At 37.6% G+C, this 6,665-nt stretch overlaps 1 non-coding gene across 1 annotated transcript; it reads left to right on the forward strand.

Moving 5' to 3' along the window:
• Nucleotides 1–6,089: 6,089 nt before the first annotated feature.
• LOC111749771 (U6 spliceosomal RNA) lies at nucleotides 6,090–6,196 on the forward strand. The gene has a single exon (XR_002784964.1). It is a non-coding gene; the product is annotated as a U6 spliceosomal RNA (small nuclear RNA).
• The last annotated feature ends 469 nt before the right edge of the window (nucleotides 6,197–6,665 follow it).

A 6,665-nucleotide genomic window follows, 5' to 3' on the forward strand; every position in this document is an offset into this window, starting at 1 on the left:
AAACCAATGAAATCAGAGTCTCTGAGGGTGGTACCTATGCATTAACGCTTTTTCAAACTGCGGGTAATTCCGATATGCAGCCAAGTTTGAGTAAGTGCTCTAATATGTTTACAGAGCCCCAACAGCATTTCATAAAACAAGAAAAAAAGCTATAAAAACAAAAAGGGATAATCAGAGAGTAAGAAGGTACTCTTAGAGATTAAAAATTATTTCTGAAATTTAAACAAAAATGGAAGAGTAGAGTGTAAGTATAGGGAAGTCATCTAAAAGATGAGAGATAGAGAAGAGAAAGAGAAGAGAGGAAGAAAGAGAGAGAAAAAGATATGACAGAGCTACAAGACCAACCCAGGAGGACTAATATTCAACTTACAGGATTCCTAGAAAGGATGTGCAAAAGGACATAGTTGGGAGGGAATTATCAAAGCAATAATGGAAAAGAGTTTCTCAGAGATTTAAAAAAAAAAAAAGGGATATGAGTTTTCAGAATGAAGGGTCTCAAGTTCTGAGATAGGAACTTGAGATAGGAACTACGCCTAAATATATTGTCATGGAATTTCAAACCCCACAGGAATTCTCAAAAGATTCAAGCAGGAGGATGAAGAGAGATCTTTGAGGGGAAAGTAGGACTAAATAGAATGGATGGTGTGACTGAAGTATAACAAAAGAAAAAATAAAAGAAGGATAGATATAACAAAAGAAAGGAAGGAAGAATAAATAGGTAGAGAGCTAGGTAATAGATGATTGGTAGACAGACAGGCAGGTAAGTAGGTAGGTAAGTAGCCAGGTAGGTAGATAGGTAGGTAGGTAGCAATATAGCATAATGGCAAACAAAGCAGAGAAACAAAAAGGCAATTGTAAAAATCCAAGGAGAAATATTTTCTTGAGAAATCAAGTTGGTGGAGTATAATAATGAAGAATCCATTTGATCTTGACTCTAGAAACATTCTCCAAGTGACTCAGGCACTGTGGCATTCGTTAATAAAGAAGGAAATAAAATTCTAGCACACATCTCAGCACTGTATTAAACAGTAGTAACACAAGACAAAAAGAACTGCACAGAAATCTTAAACTACACTTAGTAGGTGTTGCTGGCAGTGGTGTGAATGCAGCAATTCTTAGGCCATCTCGTGTGTATGGTAGGACTGAGCAAGTGAGTAAATGTATTGTTATTTTAAGGAAACAGAGTTCTCACTGTGGGAAATGAGAGATGCAAATATGGAATGGAAGAAAAAAGAAAGGACTCTATTGTGTTCAGTTGTAATTAGAGGTATTAGAATGAACTAAAAGAACATAGGTACAGTGATACCCCAGTAGCAACGAACCCACCTTGCCTCCGAGATCTTGGTCTCTTAAGTATTATGTGCTATTAAATGGAACCAGGGCTTCTTAGAGAAGTTGCGATTCCAGGCCTGGGCAGGGAAAGTATAGGGTGAGCCTGGAGCATATTATTATACCAAAAGTTAAAGAAATGCTAAAAACATTTTGAGGCTGTGTCAATAGGAGAGAAAAACAACCGTGAAGGTCTTCTCACTGGTCAAATTTGGGGCAATGTAATCACCAAAATGAGTAATGAGAGTAATAGTTTATAACAGGTTAAATTTTTAAAAATTGTAAGTCCAAACTCAAAGAAAGAGAAAAAGAAAAGGAAGGAAAGATAAAGGAAGGGAGGAAGCAAAGAAGGGAAGGAAAGAGGAAGGGAGGAAAGAAAGAAGATGATCTAGGCAGTGCACATCTGTGTCTACCAGGGAGATGTATTGTGCTTCGGGAAGCAAATGACCTTTCTCTTAGGGAAGGCAAATTAAAGTATTTAGGAGTAAAGAATCTGGATGACTGCCACTAGCTCTCAAATGATTCAGCAATAATAATAATATACATTTATTACCATCATTATTATTGTAGTTGATATTTAGAGAGACCAAAAATGTAGTAAAAATGTTAGCAACCGGTGAATCGAGATGAAGGATAAATAAGTAGTCATTGTATTATTCTTGCAACTTTCATGTACATTTGAAATTTTTCAAAATTAAATGTTGGGGGAAAAGCAAATGTTTAAAAAGAAAAAAACATTGCTGTCCACTCAATTCCGACTCATAGCGACCCTACTTTCAGAGACAAAAAAATGAGCCCCAAAGAGGTATCTGTGAAACATCCTTATTCAAGACTCTGTGATCCTTTATTTCTCGACTTAATTATATTTCCACTAAGGGCAAAATGTAGAATGAAAACAGGCTGTTTTGGTGCACTTTGAGATATTCTGGATTGAGACGTACTGTAGGAGCCTGACTATTGGACGAGGGTAGATCACTACTGAGGCAGAGGGCCACCAAATCAATGCAAAGAAAGTGTAGGCAGGTTTTGTGGGGCCCTCTTCAAGAAAAGGAGCCCTGGTGGCGCAGTGGTTAAGCACTTGGCTGCTAACCAAACGTCAGCTGTCTGAACCCACAAGCTGCTCCATGTGAGAAAGATGTGGCAGTCTGCTTCTATAAAGGCTGCAGCCTTGGAAACCCTACGGGTAGTTCTACTCTGTCCTATAGGGTCACCATGAGTTGGAATCAACTTGGTGGCAATGGGTTTGGGTTTTTTGTTTGTTTGTTTTCTTTAAGGAAAATAATTCAAATTTAGGTATAAGTATGAATATTTACTAAGCATACAAAAAATTACAAAACTACAAATTTTATAAGAAATAATACTATTTAAAAATTTGAAATATTTTAATACTGATATATCTCTTACTCTTTAAAAATATTTTTGCCTGCATACTCCGATAGCCTTTTCATATAATAATGATTTCAATACATTCTTTTCTATAGACAGAATAGAAATATGATTCTGTATTTCCTCTAACCTGGTTAATTTGTAAAAATTATTATTTTTTGTTTGAGTGCATAAAACCTTCGACTTCACTCAGACCTAACACTGTTTATAGTACTGCTGCAGATTTTTGACTTACAAAGAAATTCTGTTTTGCATGACTTCCATTAAAATGGAAAAAAAAAAAAAAAAAGTGTATGGTGCATTTATACATTATATTATCAAGTATACACCTACTTCTCTCTTATTGGCTATCTCATTATCTGACATTTTGCATTTACAATAATAGTAAAAAAATCTACCACCTGACTATTTTGCACATTAATGACATATGTCTAGCAGTAATGAACGCCAAGATTCAAGGTGAGAGTAACACTGGCTGTGATGGTTATGTGTCAGCTTGGCTGGGCCGTGATTCTCAGTGGTTTGACAGTTATGTAATACTGTAATTTGGCAGTTATGTAAGGATGTAGTCACCCTCCATTTTGTGATCTGATATGGTCATCCTCTATTTTTGCATAATGCTGATTTTCATCTAATGACCTGGTCTTTGGAACATAATCGTGTCGATAAGTGAGGAGTGGGTATATTCCTGATAGGTGAGAACGTATATTTTGACCAAGTTTTTATGAAAACAGAATCTTTTACAGATAATTTTACATATTTGATATCTAGGAGAATTTTCCACACACCAGCTTCTGTCTTCATTAATTTCAAGCTTTGGTTCTTCTCTGCTACCTACAAGCTTCTGGCAGCAGTGACTGCAGGACACGTTCATAACACCATTCAGCCTCTAGCCCTGTACTTTTGGGTCAAGACCCCAGGTGAATTGACTAGGTGGCATTGGTGTAACCCCTACTCCCAGAGGGCTACCTATTATTTAAATACATATGGAAGTGACTGTGAATCTCATAAATACATGATCCATTGAATGTACACTAAATTTATCCTACCAGCATTTCAAATACCAACAGGGTCACCCATGGTGGACGAGTTTCCCCAGATCTTCCAGACTAAAACAGGTTAGGAAGAAAGGCCTGATGATCTACTTCTGAAAATTAGCCAAAGAAAACTCTGTGATCACAGCAGAGTGTTTTTTGATATAGTGCTAGAAGATGATCCCCTTGGGTTAGAAGGCAAGACCAGAAAATGTTTCAACTCAATTTCCCTTTAGCTCTCCCCTTACCCCACCCTACCCCCCTGGCAAAATGTTCAAAACCATTCCAAGGACATCCAGCATGGAGGGAAATGTGAAGGACGGGGGGAAGACTGAATGGAAAGAAACAGCAATATTAACCAATTATAATTAATCTCTAGATATTTATTCAACACTTAGATCGTTTTGAGCAATTGAATGCCAATAGTTACTTCAGTGGTAGTTCACCACAAAGATAATTCAATAAGTGAAATAAAATTCAATAAGTGAAATACGAGTTCGAAGGAAATAAGGAACAGTGTAAAATTTCTGACTACTAAAGGCAATCTTGTTCATGTATTTCAAATGGATCATGGTGGTATCAAATCTATATGATATTTAAATTATCTTTTATAACTTTAAATGTGCTGTAAAAGTTTCATTTTAAAATGCCATAGTTAAGATTTGCAGAAAATTGTACCATTTTACAAGTGTTGGAGGGGATGTGGACAAATTGGAACCCTTATCTATTGCTGTGGGAATGTAAAATGGTACAGTCTTTGTGGAAAACAGTCTGCTGTTTACTGAAAAAACTGGAGGTAGAACTGCCATATGACCGAGCAATTCCGTTAGGTAGGGATCTAATAGAAATGACATGGACATATGTACACCTATGTGCATCACAGCACTTCACAATAGCAAAAAGATGGAAACAACATACCATATTTTTGCACAAATAATGCTCACCTTCTACGTTTGTTTGCCAACCATTCTCTCCCCTCATAAGGTATTTTCTTAAGACAAAAAAAAAAAAAAATTAGCATAGCAGCACTTGGCACTAGGTTTTCACTGGGTAGCAGCACTTACGAAAATACCTCACAGGGGGAGGGAGTGGTTGGCAAACAAATACAGAAGGCATGTGTTATTTGCATAAAAATACGGTAAGAGCCATCAATGGATGAATGGATAAGTAAAATGTGGTACATACATACAACGGAATGCTACTCAGTGATAAAGAAAAATGAGTTCCCAAAACATATTGGAACATGGATGAACCTGGGGGACATTATTTTGATTGAAATAAGTCAATCACGAAAAAATAAATGTCATACGTTCTTACTTTCATGAAATGACATGAACTAGTAAATGCACAGAAACCAATGTCCATTAGTGGTTACCAGGATGGGAGGAGGATTCGCTCTCTAGATAGTAGACACTCATTATTTTGGGTGATGGGAAATATAACACTGAATGAGGGTGAAGCATACACAGCTTGATGAAGGTAAGCAAGATCACTAAAAAGTACACAGGAAAAAAAATACCTGTTGGTAATTGCTATGATATATATAATTTTGAAAAAATAGCAAATATATATATACGTGTCTGTGTGTGCCAGTATATATGTATGTATGTAAGCATATATGTGTATACCCACTGATCTCGAGTCAATTCCAACTCACAGTAACCCTATGGGACAGAGTAGAACTGGCCCATAGGTTTCCGAGGAGTGACTGGTGGGTTTGAACTGCCGACCTTTTGGTTCACAGCCATAGCTCTTAACTACTGAGCCTCCAGGGCTCCATATATACATATGTGTGTATATATAGGTATATGCATATGTATATGCATCTCTGTAACATGTATTTATTATATATATGAATATATTTGGACATATATTCATATATATAATAAAGCACATGGGGGGCACAGTTACAGATACTTCTCAGACATAACCAGACACCTCACAGGATTGGATTTCTGAGTTTGAAGTATTAGGACCATAGTCTCGTGGGACATCTTGGTCAATTGGCATAATGTAGTTCATAAATTACGTTCTACATCCTAGTTTTGTAAGTAGTGTCTGGAGTCTTAAAAACTTGTGAGTGGCCATCTAAGATAAAACTATTGGTCTCTACTTGTCCAGAGCAAAAGAGAAAGAAGGAAAACAAAGACTCAAAGAAGAAGTTAGTCTACAAGACAAGTAGTCTACACAAATCATGACCTCATATGTCCTGAGGCTAGATAAACTAGACCGTGCCTGGCTACCATCACCAACCATTCTAATCATGGCCACAATAAATAGGAGAATGACAGAAAAATATGGAACAGAACCTCAAATTCTTTATTAAAAAAAAGGCTTACTGTGCTCGCTTCGGCAGCACATACACTAAAATTGGAACGATACAGAGAAGATTAGCATGGCCCCTGCACAAGGATGACATGCAAATTCGTGAAGCGTTCCATATTTTTAGAACTAGTTGGTGCCCGGCCACAATCGATGACTGCCCTGACAGGGAGCACAATAGAGAACCCCTGAGGGAGCAGGAGATCAGTGGGACGCAGACCCCAAATTCTCATAAAAATACCATACTTAACGGTCTGACTGTGACTAGAGGAATCCCGGCGGGCATGGTCCCCAAACCTTCTGTTGGCACAGGACAGGAACCATTCCCGAAGACAACTCATCAGACATGAAAGGGACTGGACAGTGGGTAGGAGAGAGATGCTGAAGAAGAGTGAGCTAATTATATCAGGTGGACACTTGAGACTGTGTTGGCATCTCTTGTCTGGAGGGGGGATGGGAGGATAGAGAGAGTTGGAAGCTGGCAAAATTGTCACGAAAGGAGAGACTGGAAGGGCTGACTCATTAGGGGGAGAGCAAGTGGGAGTAAGGAGTAAGATGTATATAAACTTATATGTGACAGACCGACTTGATTTG

The sequence above is a fragment of the Loxodonta africana genome, chromosome 8 (assembly GCF_030014295.1).
Source record: "Loxodonta africana isolate mLoxAfr1 chromosome 8, mLoxAfr1.hap2, whole genome shotgun sequence".
NCBI classification, from domain to species: domain Eukaryota; kingdom Metazoa; phylum Chordata; class Mammalia; order Proboscidea; family Elephantidae; genus Loxodonta; species Loxodonta africana.